Raw genomic sequence first — 21290 nt, 5'->3', positions numbered from 1 at the left:
GATTCCTTGACCTCACTCAAGACACATTCAATGTCTTTGGGACTAGGGCTTGAGAATCTACATGTCACTTCTTTTTTGTAAAGTCTGAAAATTAGAATCTTAGATGACAGAAAGAGCAGCCTCCTGGGGGACATTCAGTTCCTTAAACCCAATTTTTCTTTGCTCCAAAGTGCAGAATTCAGAAATACTTTGGTTCTGGTGCATCTTGATTAACTACAATCTGCTAATCTTTTTTCCAATTTTTATTCAATGCTTATAAGATGTTTTAATTTGTGAAATATATCATCACTCAATACTATCAGTAAGAATGATCTTATAGTCTTTCTCAGTTTGTTTAATGAGCCTTGATAAACCATTTATAAATTTATAAATTGTGGAAGGATTATCTACAACTTCTTTTTTTTGTATAACAGCACATTTTATTTTTTGTAGCTAATACTTCCACGATAAGCAATTTTTTAGCATTTTATTTGAATTACAAATAAAGATATCCCAAAGTTATAACAAACACTGCTCATCATGCTATGGTTTTATGCTGTTCAAGTTGAATTTCGAGGAATTTCTGGGAGTTATAGATGGGAAATGCTTCTGTGCAGTAGACTGCTGTAGAACATTTCCCAACAACTTATGCACCACCACTTTCAGAGTATACCCAATCTTCTAGAAGAGACTAGACGGATGCTTCTGAGTATTTCTCTTACAATTTACAGAGTTCAGCACTTTTAAACAAATATACTCTGGTTTTTGTTTTGTTTTGTTTGTAGATTTCATAGGTTAATTTTTCCCTGTGCCAGAATTTGCTATTTCAAGATACTGGGGCCAATCAAGATGGTCAGAAAAAAAGCAAGGGAGGCCATGTCATGTACTAAGCAGATAATAAATATATAGCTCAGTAGCCAAATTCAGTCATTTCTAAGGAGATTGTCTTTTTTGCATCTCTTACTAATGATTTTTGAATCATTTCCTACAGAGGGAGGGTTTCACAGTTTGATTGGAAGCTCTGCCTAATGCATTGGACTAAGATTTAAGATTATATGCATTCCAAACTGGAGAGTATCAGAACTTGGAGTCTTTATGTCCTACTTTGGCCAGGCTGTTTATGACAAATGCACAAAGGCATACATGTCCTCTCAAATACTAATATTTTCAGCTGCTGGTTAAAAAGATATCTTAGGGGTACAAGCAGATGGAAGGTTCTCTCTCTCTCTCTCTCTCTCTCTTTCTCTCTGCCTCTCCTTCTCTCTGTGTAATCTGACTTTCAAATAAATAAATCTTTAAAAAAAAAGATATCTTTAGTGGTTCCTAAAGCAAATGGCCCCTACATTTTAAGACTATATGAATGGCTTGTGAATCTTAATTCAATGCATATAATAAAATGTCTCACAAAGAAAGACTTTTGAAGAATTTCTGCTTTTCTGCCTTTGATCAATTTTTGAGTCAATGAATTTTACACAAATTATTTTTCAGAAGGATAAATAAATTTTTCACTTTTCAAAGTAATTGTATGTTTTCATTTGTTAGTGGAAGGGCTTACTAAAGTTCTAGAAATTAGAGATATTACATGGAAAATAAAGTCATCTGTTAAAAAGAGAAATATTGTATATACCTCAAAAGCCTTCATTTATATGACTTTAGATTTTAAAATAAGAATCATACAAGATTTAGAAAATCTAAATTTCCAAAGAACTTTGAAATGTGTTAAATAATACTAATAACAACAATGATGAGGTATCAATACAGCTAAACTTTGTACACTTACCCTCTGCCCGGCATTGTTTTAAGAAGCTTTACATACGTAATCTTAGTCCTCATGACAACCTCATGATGTAAATATTACTAACTTCATTTAACAGTTAAGGAAACTGAGATACAAAATGTTTCACAGATCTGCCTAAGGTCATGGTGCTAGCAAGTAGAAGAGTCAGTACTAAGGCTGAAGAAACACTTGTAAAATCATCCCACCCAGTTCTAACCATGCAAAGTGTACACAGCTGCTGAGAGTTGATGTGAAGGTGCCAGAAGGTCTACTCCAATACATCACCTGCAGCAGTTTACAGCACTGCCTGAAATTCTCACCAGTGCAGTGTTTGTACTAACAGACTGCCTCCAAAAGAATACGATTTAAAAATGCTACCTAAGAGGAGTCGCCCACCAAGGACAGCCAAACAGGATAGATACACTTTAGGAAGATCCAGATGATAAAAGAAGAAAAAAAAAAGACAACAAAAGGGGTGTTGCAGGTAAAACACTGAGGTATACTTTTGTTCAATCCAGGCAAAGTGGAGAGTAACGAAGTTTAACTTCATCTAATTTGGCTTTGTCTGGATGTAGAAAATATACATCATAGTTTTCCTTAGTTGAGAGATATAACCATAGGTAGTTAAATATAAAGGGAACTTTGTTTCTGGTATTTTGATTAATAATAAAATTTATTGAGATTGACATATTTCCTCACATCTATCTTTTTGAATTAAGGTTCTTAAATAGAATATCCCACATATGGACCCCTATGGACAGATGAAGTTTCAAACATGTATGTGAGAATACAGACTACCCCAAGGACATGATCCAAATTCATTGCATTCTAAGTGTGAGTCCCTCAACTGTCAAATTAGCATAAAACTAACCTCTCACAGCTGTACTTCTTATATATCACCTAAAATTAGTGCCTGCTGGAAGTGTCTTTAATATCTAAGAGAACATAGCATACAACTGTCTTAAATTTTGTGTTCTAATGAGTATCAGCAACTACACATTTCAGTTGATATTTTAGAAAACAAGTATGGTGTTGAAAATGATCAAGACTATGATAACATAACATACCACTGGCTTGCTAGAACTAACTTTAACCTTTTCACCATATTTTTTGCATCAACAAATGCAGTCATTCAGAATTGGGGCTTTGAGTACAGAATAGGCAACAAAGAAGTGAGACAGGTATGCCAATAGGTGTTCTTAGGAAAGAGTTAGGTAATTGGAATAGGCAATCTATTAATTAAAAATGCTTTCCAAAATGAACAATGTGATCTGACTTTCTTGCTGAGTTATTACCAGGTTCTTTTCAGTTCTTAAGGCATTTTCGTTACTCTGTTTAACAACAAATGTGGGCCAGTTGCTGTGAGTTAATTGAAAAGGATTGTTTTCTAGTTGCCAAGAAACGGGGCTTTCTTACATTATGCAGGCCATTATGTGCACAGATCAAGCTTCCTGATTTTCTTTCAGGGTTTAAGAATATAGGCTGCTGTGATTTAGTTGTCCCTTGAGGAGAGGAGCACATATCAAGAAGGCTTTCAGGAGTGTTGTTCCATTTCAATTTACCAGGTAAGATTTGGATTTGAAAGTACTACTTTCCTCCTTGTGCTTAACTTTTCTTAAATCACTTATATGCTTTTATCTTGAGTTAATGAGTCGGTCTACAAGAAAGATTTTCACTGTAGTTGTTTCATGTAAAATCACGTTAAACTGCTTTCTTCCCGTTGAAGATTCTGATGAAAATAGAAGAGTGGAGATAGTAAGAGATATCTAAGACATTGGATCTACAGTTTATTGCTTCCTGATTTCAGAATAGTAGATATACATAAACCAAGAGATTGTGTTTTTAGAGTTGAAATATCGATATTATTGTTTTGAAAGAAAATATTCCTTCTATTTGGAGAAAACATTTTAAATCTTCACTGGTTGCAACTCTGATGGGCTTTATATTTTATTAACTTCAAGATCTATTGAACTTTCACATAAGTCTAACTTGATTACTTGTATCTCTTTTTAAAAGCACCTATATATATTTTCATTTGTTTTTTTCATTTTATCTGTTGGCTATTTTCTTGATAACTTTGTTTTAATGATGAGGATACAACCAGGGTCCATGCACTCAGGTAGCTTGCTATGAGGTATGACACAAACAAACAGAGAAAGCATCATTCGTCATACTTAGGAAGGAAAATAGCTTTTCTTGATTCCAACTTTAGGCTCACAAAGGCAGGGCTCACTAAAGGTAATAAAATGGGGCAAGGTGGAAATCGACTCTGTGAGTTGTGTTTGCTGGGGTAAATCATCTTCCCAATGGAAGCTCACACTTTCAAAGGCTTTGTTTTGAATTCAGCCATTCAATAAGTTCACACTAAATGTGACAAAGTTTTCATAAACTCTACCTTGAAAATAGGTGTTGGCAACTTTGTAGTTGATCCTGGTTGAAGGCTGTTATTGATCCTACCTTTCAAAGTTATATGTTTCTGCCTTCCCCAAGGAACAAAGTTCCTTTAAAAGTAAGATCATTAAAATGTTACAAGTTAGGCCAAATATTTGTTGTTTCGTTAGTTCAGTTTCCATTTGTTCAGGGTTTGCAGCCATCTAAGTTCAAATATGGTCTGAGTAATGTGAACCTTCACTGATGCTGGAAAGAAATTATTACAGCATGCCTTTACCTGATATCATGATTTGAGTTTTCCATAGTGAACCAAGACTTTGGTTGGGAAATTATGACGTGGAATAATCTCGATGAAATGATAGTTAAATATGAACTCATGTAATCCATTAATTCTTTTACATTTATTTTAATAGGCATAATTATGTGTAGGTATTTATGGCATATAGTATATTTTGATACAATATAATGACCAAATCAGAGTAATTAGCATATTATAGTTACATCAGCTATCTCAAATTCACTGCACTGTATTTTTGATTTATATAGTACTAAAATCAAAGCAGTCCATTTAAATAAATGTATAGTGTGTGCTTATGGAATACCTGGTGTAATTTATTACTACTTTTAGGTTTTTTTTTTTTTTTTTTTTTTGGACAGGCAGAGTTAGACAGTGATAGAGAGACAGAGAGAAAGGTCTTCCTTTTCCTTTTCCGTTGGTTCAACCCCAATGGCTGCTGTGGCCGGCGTGCTGCGCCGATCCGAGGCCAGGAGCCAGGTGCTTCCTCCTGGTCTCCCATGTGGGTCTCCAAGTGCTTGGGCCATCCTCCACTGCCTTCCCGGGCCACAGCAGAGAGCTAGACTGGAAGAGGAGCAACCGGGACAAGAACCTGGGGTGCCAGCGCCGCAGGCGGAGGATTAGCCAAGTGAGCCACGGCACCAGACTACTACTTTTAGTTTTATTAAGACTATACATTTGCTTCCAGGTAAGAAGTGATTAAACAATTTTACTCAAGTTTATACAATTCTCTTCACCTTGTTAAAAATTGCTCTTCACCCTGAAAATATACTTTTGATATTATTGGTACTATAATGCTGGTAAATTTTTTGCTTAGTCATATTTTGCAATTGTTAGAGCAGGGTGAAATGTGGGATGGGTGGAGTGGTGCAAAAGCCACACTGGTACAATATCTTATAGATATTCTTTCCCTTATCTAGTAAACCATTTCTTGTTTGTCAGTTTGTCTTGTTTGGCAGTAGAATGATTGTGATATTAAAAAACTATATAGGAAATATTTAATAGTGCAGCAAAACATTGATCTTGTTTTTGAGTGTTCTGTTCTTGTTAAATACATATTAACTGATACTTATTTACTTCTCTGGATTTTAAAAATTATGTAAAGAAATGAGATCCTTTCTTGGGATTTCTTGTGATGGAGACATTCTAAAAAATGTTTGTTCAAGGGTGGGTGTTGGCATAACAGTGAAGATGCCACTTGGATGCCAACATCCATAACAGAGTTGCTGGGCTCAAGTCTGGCTCTGTTTCTGATTCCAGCTTCCTGATAATGCACATCCTAGGAGGCAGTAGGTAATGGCTGGCATTCCTGACTCCTGGCTTCAGCCTGGCTCAGCTCTGGCTGTTAAGAGTAAACCAGAAGATGGAAGATCTTTCTCTGTCTATCTCTGTCTCTCTTTCTTTCAAATAAAATGAAAATAAATAAAAACATTTTAAAAAAAGATAAGCTTAATTAAGCTTATTTTTTAAAAAGACGTAATTGCATTGATAATTTGTAGATCATAGTAACTGAAATACTACAAAATGATAAATGGCTTGGAAACTTTGAGAAGCTCTAGAGATTCCCAATGCATTATGACAAGGATGGGTGTATGACTGGAGGGAATTATTAGCTGGTGGTGTGGAAAAAATATACAATACTATCAACTGGCCCAAGCCTTTCAACTTTGTCTGCAAGAACACAGATAGTCTAAAAGGATATGAAAAACCCTTCACAGAAATCAAGGTACACGACCATTCAAGATGGTTTCTACGATTCAAGAAACCCAGGGAAGTATGAGGTCAATTTGACATTGTAAACTTGAGAGGGGTTTTGATAGTCTTCAATTGTAGGCACTCAGCATTTCTTTTAATTGTTTTAAAATTAGTTCAAGTATTTTTACTAAGTAACATCAATTTTTAACACCACTCTTTAGTTTTTAAAAACTGCAATATCTATCTTATGACACTTCTTTTAAACATCATTTCAAAGATTTTAAAAACATTGTGCCTTTGCTAATTTACCTGTGGTCTTTTGATTAGAAATTTACCTAAGCTTAGAGATTCAGAATAATACATAAAGTGATAAAATGCCTTCTTACTCTCTACTTCCCAAAAATGTGCTTTCAGTAATGTTAGAAGATTATTTGCTCAAGTGGATATGGTATATGCAAAATATTTCAGTTATTTTAATTGTTCTGTTACTTACATAATCAGTACCAACCTTTGTCTTGCTCCACTAGGCCATGAGGGACATTCCTTTCTTTTTTTTCTTAAGATTTTTGCTAAACTGAGATTTTAACTCTTTTTTCAACTGCAATGATATGATTTTTGAACCACTCTTATACATACATTCCTTTTTGTTAATTTGCTGTAAGCATTTTCTAAAACCTGAGCACATTTTCTCTCCCACTGTCTTCACTTCCTTTTGAGCAGTTGTCAATTTGGCAATATCTGAAGTTATTTTTGGTTAGCACAACGGAGGGGGCAGAGTATTCCTGACATCTAGTAAGAGGCCAGGGAAGCTGTTAAATATACAATGCGCTGGACTCTCTCCCACAATGAAGGGCCTGATTCCACATACCAATAATAAGAAATCTTGCTTTACAGGTCTCACATATCTTATCATGGCTAAATGCATGGTTATGGGTCAGAATTTTGTTTGGAGAACATCTCAATCTCATGTGACTTCATTCCTTTTATTTATAATATTGGCCCTTGGAACCACACCTATTTTTAATTGAACCTTCTGGAACCTGCCTATTAAAGTCTAGGAATCATGACCTAACTGGATTATCCAGTTTTCCCTTCCTCAATTTTTCAGTAGCAAAATGACAATGGTCACATTATCTGTAAGCTCATGTCATGTCCATATTACTAAATAGTGCTTTGTCTGAATGACTTGTGGGTCATTTCCCTCATTGCTTTTACATGTGGATAAAGAAGAATTCATTCAGGCAAGACAATAATCATTTGTTTAATCACTGTGCTCTAAGATTGCTCTTAGATCCACAGTCATTCTTTAATAATCATTTGTTTATTCTCCAGATATTTATTGAGCACCTATCATGCTCAGAAATGGTTTTGTGTTGAAAGTTTAGCAGTGAATATGATAAAAACCCTACTTTTATGTTTAAATGGAAATCAGAAGATCCAAAATTCCCTGTCTCTTCAATCAATTTTGGATCCTGGTGTATTAGATGTTGTTAACTAAATATCATCTTCAACAACAACAAAAAAAACTAGTTAATTATAAAATAGTTGTACAAGTTTATTATTTTACACATTTTTTTCTGAAAACTCTGGCTCCTGGGAACTGCCAAGAACTCTTTCATTAATTTCTTAACTTCACTTTTTTGCATACATCTCTAGTTTCAGTTACAACTTACATGGTGTGTATTCTACAGAAGACTGACTTTGAAGTGAATTTTGAATGAATGGAAATAGAATACTTGATGAGTTGAGAGAATGTTGGGAAGAAGAACCAATCTGGCATTTAGGAAAAAAAGCCATAAAAGTAAAGATGGAAACTTGTGTGAGGAAAGAGAGCAGTCATGCCTGAAATTTATTTTACTTGCTATGCCAAAAGCAAAGAAAAAAAAGGAACAAAATGGAAAGCAAAAGAGAAGGGAAGTGAAAGAACAGTAATGTATCTCTTAAGAGTAGCAGCACCTTAGGGTAATTCTTTTCCTAGGGTGTATGTTTCTATCTTTATTGAATTCTATATTTCACAGCTTATTTCTCAATAGTCATGGATGAAGTTATTGATTTCTTTTTTAGACAAGGAATGAGAAGCATAAGTGAAGGAAAGTATTACAAATTTAACATTCTGTTCTCGATACTTCATTTCATTGTGTAGTTTCTTCTCTTCCCAATGCTTCTTTTCTTAATGTATATACAAATATATGCATTCCTCTACTGTTATCATTCACTATTGTAATAAAATGTGGGAGAAAAAAATTTGATGCTCTAAAATTTTCACACTTTTGTAAATCATCAGTTTTAAGTAGTCATTTAACTTACTAAAATTGAGTTTACCAAAAGCTGATTTCTCACCTTCCTGTTCTCTTCTGTTTAGAAATAAATTGAGATTCCACTAAGGATTTATTATTGTAAAAATAAAAATAAAAATATGGCCACAAATATTTTAAAATGGTATATTTTCTGGAATTATTTGAAAGTAACAGAAATTCTAATAATAGAGCTTACAAGTGACTTCTTGTGATGATTTTTGAGAAAAAAATTTTTTTCTTCAAAGTCTTAGTGGTACTGACAGCTTGCAATGGAATTGCCTTGTTATGCAAGCAAAACAAGGAGGAATCATTTCCATTTCTATTTTCAAATCCAGGCTTTCCCATCTATAAGCATTCTAAATGTGGTCAGATTTCTTAGTCTCCATGAATTTGCATTTCCTCAACTGTGAATTAGGTAAAAACATTTATTTCACAGAGTTATTACAGAAGCTAAGTGTGATAAAACAGTTTAGTGCTTGTCACAGAAATTACGTAATAATAGGATGTTTCCCTTTCTTCATGTCAGGCCTAGACTATCATTTCTCATTTCATAGAAAAAAAAATTGTGAAAGATCCTTAAAGATCATCTGGTACGCCACACATCTGATACTTGAACAGTTTATATAATGCTCCCCTGGTTAATAGCCTATGTTTTGAAAGCTGTAATAAAATATAAACAGACATTTGTAAAATGTAAAGTAAAATAGAAAGGCAATAGACATTTGTGAAAATTATGCTGAAACACAAGATTTTCACCTTTACAGATAGAAATGGCCTAATATTGGCAAATTTCACATGAGCCAATCTGATATACTATAAATAAAAAGCAAGTCCCATTTTCTTAAACAATTTTATATGACAAAACTCTGAGATAACTTGAGATGGTTACACTGTGGATGTGATTTTATAAGCTGCTAAAAACATTAGAAAAACACTACTAGAGAAATTGTAAAAGTTGTAGTTTATAGGCCAAATCCTTACTATGGAATACACTGTTCCTTTTTGTAAAGACTATTGAGTAAGAATTGGTTTTACATTTTTAAATGGTTGGGATAAAATTGGAGGAAGTACAATACTTTGTGACACATGGAAATTATATGAAATTTAAATTTCAGTGTCCACAAATAAAGTTCTATTGAAACACAGCCTTGCTCCTTCATTTACGTGTTTTCTAAGTCTGTTTTGTGCTGCAAAGATAGAGCTGAGTAGTGAAGACAGACTCAGTGGCACATAAAGCCTAAAAGCAGTCTGTGGCTCTTTGCAGCAAAGTTTTGCTGACCCCTGCCCTAGAGTCCTGCTGCTCGCATTCAAATACCCACACTACCACTTCTTGGCTGTGTAATGCAGGCAAGTTACTTAGATTTTCTGAGCCTTAGTTGGTACATTTTTAAATGAGCATAATTGTAAATGCCTGATATATCACAAGTACACAATAGATGTTACTGTATGCCCATAACTACTAGTAATATACATATGGGCAGCATTATAAAATATAAAAATAAAACTACAGAAGTTAGAAAACTCTGATGGGTTATGATTGTTGCCTCCATCACCATATCATGATACAAGGTCCAAAAAATAGTTAGCAGGGTTCTGGGGACTTGAATAGCAAAATGTAGCCACTTGCTCACATAAATGATTTTAATATCTAAGTATCACTCCTACCACATGGATCATTTCAAGTTAAAAGTATTTAAGCATCTAAATTTGCAAAAGCTAAGCTGCGAAGTAGGAACTGTTTTCTCCCAGGGACAATGAACATCTGCTGAAACAATTTGTCCAATGGAGTGTCTGCCTCTGTTGGTCTTTTTTTTTTTTTTTTTTTTTTTCCACAAATGGAAAAAGGATCATTGTTTAATTTCAACTCTTCTCATCTTCTAAACCAAGTAACAGTTTCTCTTGGGACAAGATGTTTCTAGGATTTGGAAAAGTAAAGGGACCTCAGCTTTTTATTTATTTTTTCCTAATGTCGAGGAAGGTAAGTAGAGTGCCATCTTCTTTTGTCCTTGCTTGAATATTGTTTGAGAGACCACAGGCATTTCTACATCATTTTAAATTCTCTGTATTGAATTGAGCTCCACAGCACTTTCTAAATCAGAGCAGAACTGGAGGTGGGGTCACTGGTTATCACAGAACAGAAAAAGAGTCCACTTCTGAATTAAGCTTTTGAGAAAGAGCTCAGATCTATTACTTCTTGTATGCAAAGTTAGGGGAGTCTGGAGGGAAGATGATCCAGTCTTGAAAATCAAATCAAATCCTCCCAAGCTAAAATTCAATAGCATCATGGAGATAATGGATGGTTAAGTAGAACTGCTGATAAGCTACAAGGCGAAGACTTATCAGTCAGGGTATGTCTCCAGCTTTTCTACATTGGTTTCCCCAGGGAAAGTTGAAGAAAGGACACTTAAAGCACTGGGCTTTATAATTGGCACTTGGCAAGTCCGTGAATAACTATTAGGGTTCTCTGGGTAAACGAGTTTGAATTAAAGATGTTTCTTTTGTTTCTTTGCTTTAAGGGAGTTAGTCTTCAGTGATTGCTGCAAGAACAATGAGTCATGCCTGAAATAAGGAAGGGAAAGTGTTGTCAAATTTCATGTTGATTCTTAAGACTAAGCAGGAAGGGTTGTTCCCAGTAATTCAATGGGAACTAGGGAGAAATTAGGGGGAGACCTGAGAATCAAAGATTTCAGTACTGAAGCATTTCTATTAGCTATAAAAGATTGAAGAACCTTGTTGTTTTCAGTTATAATGCTGTATCTTAGAAAAATTATTCTTGTTCTTTGTTGTTTTCTCAATTTTGCTTGAGGAACTGTCAAATACGTAAATAAAAAAGTTCAGCTACCAGCTCAGAAATACTTTGCTACCTGCTCTGTGTTTTGTCAGTTAGCTAAAATCTTTAGCATCCTGTGGTAGAAAACCTTAAGAAGCTTGTGGAGTAGAGGGAAATTTTCCTTTGAGTGAACTGTTAGAATCTATTGGATGACAGTCAAACACTTCTGTAATTTCCTTCACCATTTTAGCTCCTTTTGGCATCACTCACTTCAAGTATATCTCTGGAATGTCAAGAAGAGGCCAGATATTATTTTGAATGTTTTTTTATAATATTATGTCAAGCTAAATTAAGAAAGAAAGGTAGAATGCTTCTTTCTTATCTTCTAGCAAAATGGAAAACTTTAAAGACCAAATGAAGATTTTGGTCAGTCTCCTACCTTTGAAAGTAAATTAGAAAGGAATTTTTATCCTCTGGATACAGGATATAACAAATTTATATGTGCTGGAGAAGGGAGTAGGAAGGAGAATTGAGTAGAAGGCAAATCAGAAGCTGGACTTATCATTTGTTGTTTAATGGTCCAAACATTTGGTTCAAAATGAGAGGATGTTGTTTTGCTTCAATATGGGCATATGAGTCCTCCCTCCGCCCCCCCATTTAAACATTTTGCGATAACGGTTATGGCATAACTTTCTATGGTTATCTTCCAAGGTGAATGAATCTACAATTTGCAATTCTATCATTACTGGCTACTCTTATTCCGTTAAATGAATATGTGGTTCATTAGGCTAATACCAATAGGCATAAGGAAAGGAAGGACAGGGATAGACTTCATAAGATCATCTAATTCGTACAAAATCATTCAAAATAGATGGTCCTTGTACAAAGGTTTCCAAGAGATTTGTTGCACCTGCACTATGACTAGATCCATGAAAGCCTCTTTTAGGCTTGCTTGCCTTTCTGATTCAGAATCACTGTAGTATCAAACAAAGCATGGATTCTTTCCTAAGAAGCTTATGACTAATTCAGGTCTCTACAAACATTCCAGGAACAAGATTCTTTTTTGTTACCAAGATCATAAGTGTGATTTTGGTCCAGAGGCTTAAAACCAAGGCACATGTGCAGTGTCTCAATTCTTCTGTGGAACCATTTTTTCTTTTCACTCCTAGGCGCCCGCGCGCTCGCTCTCGCTCTCTCTCTCTCTCTCTCTCTCTCTATATATATATATATATATATAAAATCCTCATTATGTTGAGAAATAACAAATTCAACTCATTTCAGCTGGCTTACTTGATTTAATCTCTTTCCAGGAGAATGTATTTGAACTAAGAATAACAAAAAAAATTCAAAAGAGAAAGCTCTCCCTGCTCCATATTTTCTAGTTCTTGGCCCACTGTTTCTAGCTTTGTGACCTTGAGCAAGTCACTTAAATTCTCTGGAGCTCAGTCTTCTCTTCTGTGTAAAATAAGAGAATGAGTCCAGATAACTGAAAGAGTCTCTTGTCCTCCAGCCGTCTATAATCCAATCTATCATAAAGCAAAATTGAAACAATTTTGTGACCTTTATCACAAAGAAAGGACAGTGGGAGGCAAACATGTTAGGAATTTTTTGTCATTGCTTCCACTCCCACAGCTGCTGCAAACTGCTGGACATTGGTGACCCCAGATTTTATTAGTTATGTTAATTCGTTGGGTATAGTTTCATGAAAACTTCATGAAGCTGAACTAGAAGACACTCTAAACTGTAATGTTTTTTCCCCCACATTTTGACCAGTTTCAAGGCTTGAATCAAAAAAATACTGAGTAACACATCATGTGTTTCTCAGAAAATGATAGCTAACTAGAGTTAATAGTTAACATCAGTATTGACTTCCTCTAATTAATAAAAGAACTTTTCTTTTCCCCCTATTTTTGTGATAAATGGGCTTCTGTAAACGTCTTGCAATTCTCTCCAGCACTTTAGTTGAAACTCCCCCAAAATATTCATACTCCAGGAGAAAATATTGCAGGATATTTATTCTTAATGGTTCCAAAACAGGAACACTAACAAATGGAATATTTGTTGGTTGTTTCTAGGGTCCAATTCTTTATTTATTGATGTCTTTGAAGGTGGGTGGTAGAGGAATCAGTTTCATTGACAAACCAACTGTTCCTCTTGAAATTTCCTCAAGGGGCAGACACATGCAGGGAACCCTGGTTATGAGAAAACTATTGGAGAGATCTGGAAATTGTGAAATGTCTAGTTGTGGTCAAACAGTATGATTAGCAGACTGGAAATAGGAAAAGGAGATAGTTACATTTTATTTCCTGAATTTGCATATCTAAAAAGAGAAATGTTTGTTCACTTCCCATTTCGTGGAGTTATTACAACAGTTTCCTGCCACCACAAATGTTAGCCATTGCAAGTTTTACTTAAAAGTTGTTATGTGAAAAGCCCACTAAACACATGCCAAAAATGTCATTGTGGACTTGGTTTAACATGAAAGATCTAGGAACATGTCTTTTCTGTTAGCTGATGTTGCGGACCAGCTTTGAAGATAACTTAAATAACATTTCAAAGATTAAAAATTTCTTCATTTTAACTATCTCCTGCTTTTTATGTCAGGTTGATCAAGGTTAGGTTGTAACCCATGACAAGTAATTTTGCATGATGGATAATAGATATAAGAAGAGCCAGTGACTAACAATGCTTATGTTTATATTTTTGTTACTACTGAAAAAAGCAAACTTAACTTTACACTTTTCAGAGAACCTACAGTACTTGTTTTATGCAAAGTTTAAAACAGTATCCATATTATAAAACAAAATAATGTGAATGGTTGCATAACTTTTAATGGTAGAATGTACAGGTAAAGAGGAGACTGCAAACCAAGCACCTATAACTTCCAATTTGAAAATATCTCATTTTCTAGATTGTTTTCAAGGTGTAATCTATTAGTTCTTATTTGAAAATTAATAGTACAGATTTAATTGATCTTGATAGGGGGAGAAAGCTGCCTAATTTTTCACTGGAGTTCCTATGGCAACCACAGAAGGAGCCAATAACTTGGTAAAAATAGTAATGTCTTCCTGGGCTTGTGGAGTCAGAATGAAGCCCATGATTGTATGAAGGATTAACCCATGAGGATGATTTCCAAGTACTTAATTTACGCTCTAAACTGCCCTGCATCAAGGAGGCCTCACTGGAGAATATTTCTAAAAAAGAAAATAAACTGTAAAAAATTAGATAAATTTCAGTCTATTTTTGTTTAAAAATTCACAAGTTTCAATTAAGAAATAACTCTAACATGCTGAAGCACTAAGAATAGATTTATAAGATTAAAAATTGTTGAGGTGGATGCTTAGCCGGGCATATGGCTCAGTTAGGTCCTTCTTGTCCCACATCAGGGTGCCTGGACTTGTCCCAGAGAGTCTCCAGCTTCCTGCTAATGCACACCCTGGGAGGCAGCAGTGGAAAATCAAGTGATGGGTTCCTGCTATCCAAGTGTGAGACCTGGATTGAGTTCCTCCTCTCCTGCCCCTCCCCACCCCCCCACTTTTTAGGATTTTGGTTAAGTGGGGAGTGAACCAGCAGAGAGGAACTCTCTGTCTTGCTATCTCTCATGTGAGTAAATAAATAAAATTTTAAAAAACAATGGCATTTCGGTGAGATTTATTTATATATTTGAAGATTTAGTTATTTTATTTGAAATAGTGACAGAGAGATTGAGAGAGAGATTTTCATCTTGTGGTTCACTCCCCAAATGGCAAGGGCCAGGGCTGGGCCAGGCCGAAGCCAGGAGCTAAGAGCTTCATCTGGGTCTCCCACGTGTGTGGCAGGGGCCCAAGCACTTGGGCCATCTTCTGCTGCTTTTCCCAGGGCCATTAGCAGGCAACTGTATCAGAAGTGAAGCAGCTGTGACATATGGGATGACAGTTTTACCTGCCACATGTGGTGAGTTTTAAAAAGCTAAAAATTGCTCAATATTCCTTTGCTCCTTCCTTAGTCTAAACCTCCATTGCTTTTTCTCTAGTATGACCCCAACAACCCCAACAGCCTCATAACCTATTGTTGGGGAAAAATATAAAACCTTCCTCTATTGACACTGCTGTGAGTGGCTGGGAGGTGATGACTGGAGGAGCTACAAATTCATTGGCAATAATCAGATAAAAAGTATATTTTCACGGGGCTGGCGCTGTGGCACAATGTGGTAATTAGGTAATAATGATGCAGCCCTGGCATCCAGTGGGGGTATGGGTTCAATTCCCAGCTGCTCTACTTCCAATCAAGTTTCCTGCTAGTGTGTGTGGTCATTAGCACCCACGTGCTTGGGCCCCTGTACCCACATGGTAGACCCGGATGAAGCTCCTGGCTCCTGACTTTGGCCCGGCCCAGCCCTTGCTGTTGCAGCCATCTGGGGAGTGAGTCAGTGGATGGAAGATTTCTGTCTCTCTCTCTCTCTCTGTAATTCTGCCTTTCAAATAAATAAATAAATACATCTTATTTAAGAAAGGTATATTTCCATATACGTATGGGAGAACACCATTAGAAATAATTTTCATTAGAGCTAACATGCTCATATACTAATTTAATAAAAGGAGACTTCAGGCTTCGGGTGAAAAAAAGTTCTAAGCAGACTTATATTTACACAGCTTTTTGAATGTCTTAGAGCCTAAGGCCAGTCGCCTCCCTGACTGGAAACTTCCTGGAAGGGCAATTGTGACAGCAGTCTCTGCTTTAGTCAGATAAGACAAGTTCAGATAAGCATTTTTGTTTTATTACTGCATCTGTTGTAGTCCAGGTGTTTTCATTTTAAAGACAATTTTACATTTTTTTGGTGAGTTAGTGGTTGCTATACCATCTCCATATCTCCAGTGTTGGTACTCACAAATCTATTCTCCACATTGCAGACACGATGATGACTGAACAACACCTGACCATGGCACTCCCCTTCTTGAAAGTACTTCAGTGGCTTTTCATTGCCAAGGATTATGATTCATAATCCTAGATTTACCACTTGCCTACCAAAGCTTAAAGAACAAAAGAGCAAACTTGTGCAAATCTAGCCTCAGTGTTTATAGTTGATTTATATGGCAGGAGAGATAAGGGTAAGGTGAATAACTTATGATATACAAGACAGTCTTCAGTACCATCTCTCATTTGTGTGTGTGTTTCAGATGTTTACTTCTAAAATAATTACTTCATTGGGGCACCAGACCAGGTACCAAATCATTTCCTCTTTGCTTGAATTTTAATTAACATCTCATTCCTTCGGGGCTTCACTGAAGTGCCTGGCAAAGTTCATAAGCTTATTCTCATGAGTGTTAATAAGTTAATATACAATGCATTTCCACATACAGTGTTGCTATTTTGACAAATATCCTTCAAGATGACCTGTGAAAGGCATTTCATACCCTGAAGCAACAAGTTAAGGAAAAAGTTTGAGCAATGGGCTTTTGGACACCTTTTAAACCATAGACTTTTGCACTGACCATAAATAGAACTGGACTTGAAGGGAAGAACGAATTGCCTTTTGTATAATCTGAGCCCTTCAGAAGAAGGGACCATGCTCCTCTGTATAATACTATGACCTGGCACAAATCTATGCCAATATATTTTGTTGTCCAACTGTGATTCATCCTTAAATTGTCCATATTTTTAAAGGAAACTTTTTTATATATGCTTTGCATGCCATCAAATTTACCCTTTGATACATTTCAGTAGTTTTTTTTAAATATATCATTACCATCACCCCCTTCAAAATATTATACCCATTAAAATCATTCTTAATTTCCATTTTTGCTACCACAACTCATCACTGGATAATAATTTCTTTTCTGACTATAGATTTCCTATTCCTAATTTTTCATATAAATGTAATCACATGAAATGTGACCTTCTATGATTTTCACCTCTATATTTTCAAGGGTTATCTATGTTGTAGCATATGTTGAAACTTCATTCCATTTTATTGCCTAATGATATTCCATCATATGGATATTCCACAGTTTGCTTATTCTTCAGTTGATAGGTATTTGAGTTGCTTCCCAATTTGGCTGTTATTAATAATGCTATTATGCGTACTATGGACATTTATGAACAAGATTTTGTGTGGACATATGTTTTCAATTCTTTTGGTATATACCTGTTGTGAAATTGCTGAGTAACATGGTAATTCTTTGTTTTTAATATTTTGAGGAACTGTCCATTTGTTTCAAAGGGGCTGTACCAGTTTATATTCCCATTTGTAAAATACGACAGATCCAATTTTGATGCATCTTTGCCAACATTTGCTGTTGCCATACTTGTGGTTGTGAAGTAGTATTATAATTTGGATGAGTACTTCTCTAATGATTAATGATGTTGATCATATTTTCCTATGCTTAATATAATTGGAGAAATATATTCAAATCCTTGGCAAGGTGATATAATGGGCTTTAAAAAATTAATTTTCAGATATAATAATTCTTCATATAATTTATATATATATCACATATACATAATTTTCAAATATTTTCTCCAGTTTTGTGGGCTGCCATAACTTTTTTTTTTTTTGGTGACAGGCAGAGTGGACAGTGAGAGAGAGAGACAGAGAGAAAGATCTTCCTTTGCCGTTGGTTCACCCTCCAATGGCCACTGCGGCCAGTGCGCTGCGGCCAGCGCATCGCGCCTATCCGAAGGCAGGAGCCAGGTGCTTCTCCTGGTCTCCCATGGGGTGCAGGGCCCAAGCACTTGGGCCATCCTCCACTGCACTCCCTGGCCACAGCAGAGAGCTGGCCTGGAAGAGGGGCAACCAGGACAGAATCCGGCGCCCCGACCGGGACTAGAACCCGGTGTGCCGGCGCCACAAGGCAGAGGATTAGGCTACTGAGCCGCGGCGCCGGCCCTACCATCACTTTTTTATTGATATCTTTCGAAGCACATTTTTAATTTTAAGGAGGTCCAACTTAACCACTTTTTTGATGCTTATACTTTTTGAGTAATATAGAATGAAGTACCATCTAATCAAAGGTCCTGAAGATTTAGTCACATCTCCTTCTAGGAGTTCTATAATTTTAGCTTTTACCTAGATCTCTGATCCATTTTAATCAATTTTATCTAAGGTATTAGGTAGCAGTCTAATTTAATTCTTTTACACATAGATAACCAGTTGTCCCCACCTCATCTGTTGAAATTACATGTGGCTTTACTTATTTATTTTTATTTTTTATTGTAATTGAGAGGCAGAGAAACATGGATAGAGAAATGGAAAAAGAATTCCTATCCACTGGTTCACCCCCCAGATGTCTGCAATAGCTGGAGTTGGGCCTGGTCTGAAGCTAGGAGACAGGGATTGGAAACTCAATCCAGATCTCCCACCTTGGTGGCAGGAACTCAGTCAGTTGAACCATCACTGCTTCCTCCAGGGTGTGGTGTCAGAAGCGCAAGGTGTCAATCAAATCCATTCTACTATGGGACAGGCCTTCTAATCAGTGCCTTAATTTGCTTGCCTCATATGTGTGGTTTTAAACCATATACAAAGTTATTAAGTTGTTATTTACAATAGCTGTCACCATCCTAGCATCCTAATAAGCAGTTTGAATTCTGAGGGACTGTAAATTTACATGCATTATACATCTCTTCTTGTAGCTGACTATTTTGTGAGTACTGTTATATTAAATATCTTACATATTTTGATGTATTTCATATCTCCAAAGCTAATAATTTATTACATTTAATATAAAAATGGTGAGTACTTTCTCAAGTAATTACTCTTGACCTGAAAGAAACCTAGCAATTCATATATTCATTCCCTTCACAAATATTTATTGAGAACCTACCATGTGCCATAGATTTACTACTGAGGACATAGTAATAAAAACACAAGTTTGTCCTTAAGGAACATGAAAAAACATAGCAAATAGATACATAATTGGTCTGACAACTGATAGGAGGAAAATGAAAGCACAGTAGGAGAGTAGTGAGTGGTGTAGAAAGGGATTTCTGATTTATACAGAATAGTCAAAGAAGGTCTTTTTCATTAAGATAACATTGAAGAAAAAACCTGAATGTTTCACAGAAATATTTATGCAAATATACTGAGCAAAAGAGTTCTGTGTAGTAGAACACTTTTGTGTAGTAGGAAAAGCAAGTACAGAGACTTGGCTCAGCTCCATTTTTTTTTCTCTCTCGCTTTTTATGTCTGCGCACATGAGTAATCTCTGTACACATCCTAATTTAACCACAGTTTCTCTTCAAAAATAATTTTGCCATAATGGATTGTACATTACAGCATACTTAAGAAGATTCCTTTAATGCTTCAAAATTTAATAAACTTGCAAACTAAGACAAAAACAAAACAAAAAGTTTTCCTATATTACATTTTATGTCCTTGCAAAAGCACTATTTCTGATACTGCCAACTTTTTTTAATACCTATGGTGATATTTCCCAACTGAACCATGTTTGTGATTCAGAACTTTCACTAGGGACTTAACAATGGCTGAGTAATTAAGGATAGTTAGACTTCAGTAATTTATGATAACTATAATAATATTCTAACAGTAGGGAATGTAGTAAACATTGTCACTAGGATTACTTAATTTCAAGATGTATGTTGAGGGATCTGGATGGCTTATGAGCAGTTTTCTTTGAGTGTCATCATTTATGACACACTGGGTGTGTACAATGTGGTCAGTTCATCACTTACACAGGGCCCTGGTGGTTGAGTGACTCACTAGAGTTAATTTTAGAAAATTGGACATTTTTGCCTATGTGCTATTTTCCATTGAGTATTAACATCCAAAGAGAAGACCAATTTGCTATGAAAAATTCAGTGTATTTTATAGTCATTACTTTTTCAGGAGCAGTGGCACAACAATCAATACCCAACTGTTCTCTGTTCATCCTTTCTCAGGTCTGTAATCTCTATTACAGATTATCTCTTCTTAGCAAATCTTCAGCAACTTGGATATGTGAAAGCAAGATGATACAATGCTTTCCATATTTAGACTTGAAACATTCCAGAATTCCCCAAATCTCCACATTTACCAGATACTTCTAGGTATAATGGAACTTAAAGATTTCCCAGCGAGACTGCTGGCAAGTTGGCCTGTAATGGAGGCACTTTAAACAGTAAAAAATTTTAAATAAAAATGCAATTATGGGGCCAGTGGTATGAGTGGTTCAAGCCACCATTTGTAATGCCAGAACCCTATATGGACACCAGTTCAAGTCCCAGCTTCTCCACTTCTGATCCAGCTCCCTGCTAATAGCCTAGAAAAAGCAGTGAAGGTTGCCCAAGTGCTTGGGCCCCTGCCACCCATATAGGAGACCCAGATGAAGTTCTTGGCTTTGGCCTGGCTCAGCCCTGGCCCTGATGTGGCCATCGGGGGAGTGAAACAGCAGAAAAAAGATCTCACTCTTTCTCTCTCATCTCCCCTTGCTCTCCCACCCCATAACTCTGACTTTCAAATAAATAAATCTTTTTTAAAAATGTGATTAAAAATGCCCTCTTGTCTTTTCATCACGTATAAACAATTACCTTCCAGTGACAAAGCTGAAATAATCCTTCCTGACCCTCAACTCATATCAAAACTTCAAAACTTCACTAACCTTTCGTATGTCTTGTTTTCTACTCTGATTTGTATATTGATTTGGTCTTCAAAAAAGCTTAAGGAAAATGAAATTATGAAAAAACTATGCAAATATTTAAAAATTTTTGTAGCAAAATAAACATATCTTTTAATTATACTTTCCACAGACTTTTAGAAGTAATTTTGTTATGTCTGTTGACTGCCTGTAGAGGGTTCTCAATAAATATTTACTAATTTATTATTACTATGGGTTGGAAGGATCAGGGAGATAAGTATCACAATGATCCCATCAGGTTCAGCTTTGTTTCTGTTTGGAGTTTTGGGATGTGATTGTTTAATTTAGTAAGACTTTGGCTTAAAAAAAAAAAAAAAACAGGAGCAGATGAGTGGGAAGAAAAATTTAAAATGTGTTATTCCTGAAGGAATATTTTTTTCTTCAGTTTTACCTGCACTGGACAGAAATAGAATTCAATTTTGTAAAACAAACAAACAAAAAATGTAAAGTCCTAATAGTGATTTCTCGTAAGTGTGAC

At 35.7% G+C, this 21290-nt stretch overlaps 1 protein-coding gene across 1 annotated transcript in view; it reads left to right on the top strand.

The window, feature by feature from the left end:
- Positions 1-3212: 3212 nt before the first annotated feature.
- The window catches only part of ITPRID2 (ITPR interacting domain containing 2), a 104099-nt gene continuing 86021 nt past the window's right edge, over positions 3213-21290 (top strand). The window contains exon 1 of the mRNA XM_070071517.1: positions 3213-3321. The gene's annotated coding sequence lies outside the window, so the exon portion shown is untranslated. The remainder of the gene's footprint in view (positions 3322-21290) is intronic.

Source organism: Oryctolagus cuniculus, chromosome 3 (assembly GCF_964237555.1).
Source record: "Oryctolagus cuniculus chromosome 3, mOryCun1.1, whole genome shotgun sequence".
NCBI classification, from domain to species: domain Eukaryota; kingdom Metazoa; phylum Chordata; class Mammalia; order Lagomorpha; family Leporidae; genus Oryctolagus; species Oryctolagus cuniculus.
Note: the sequence above shows the minus strand (reverse complement) of the source record. Positions and strands in the feature narration are given on the sequence as shown.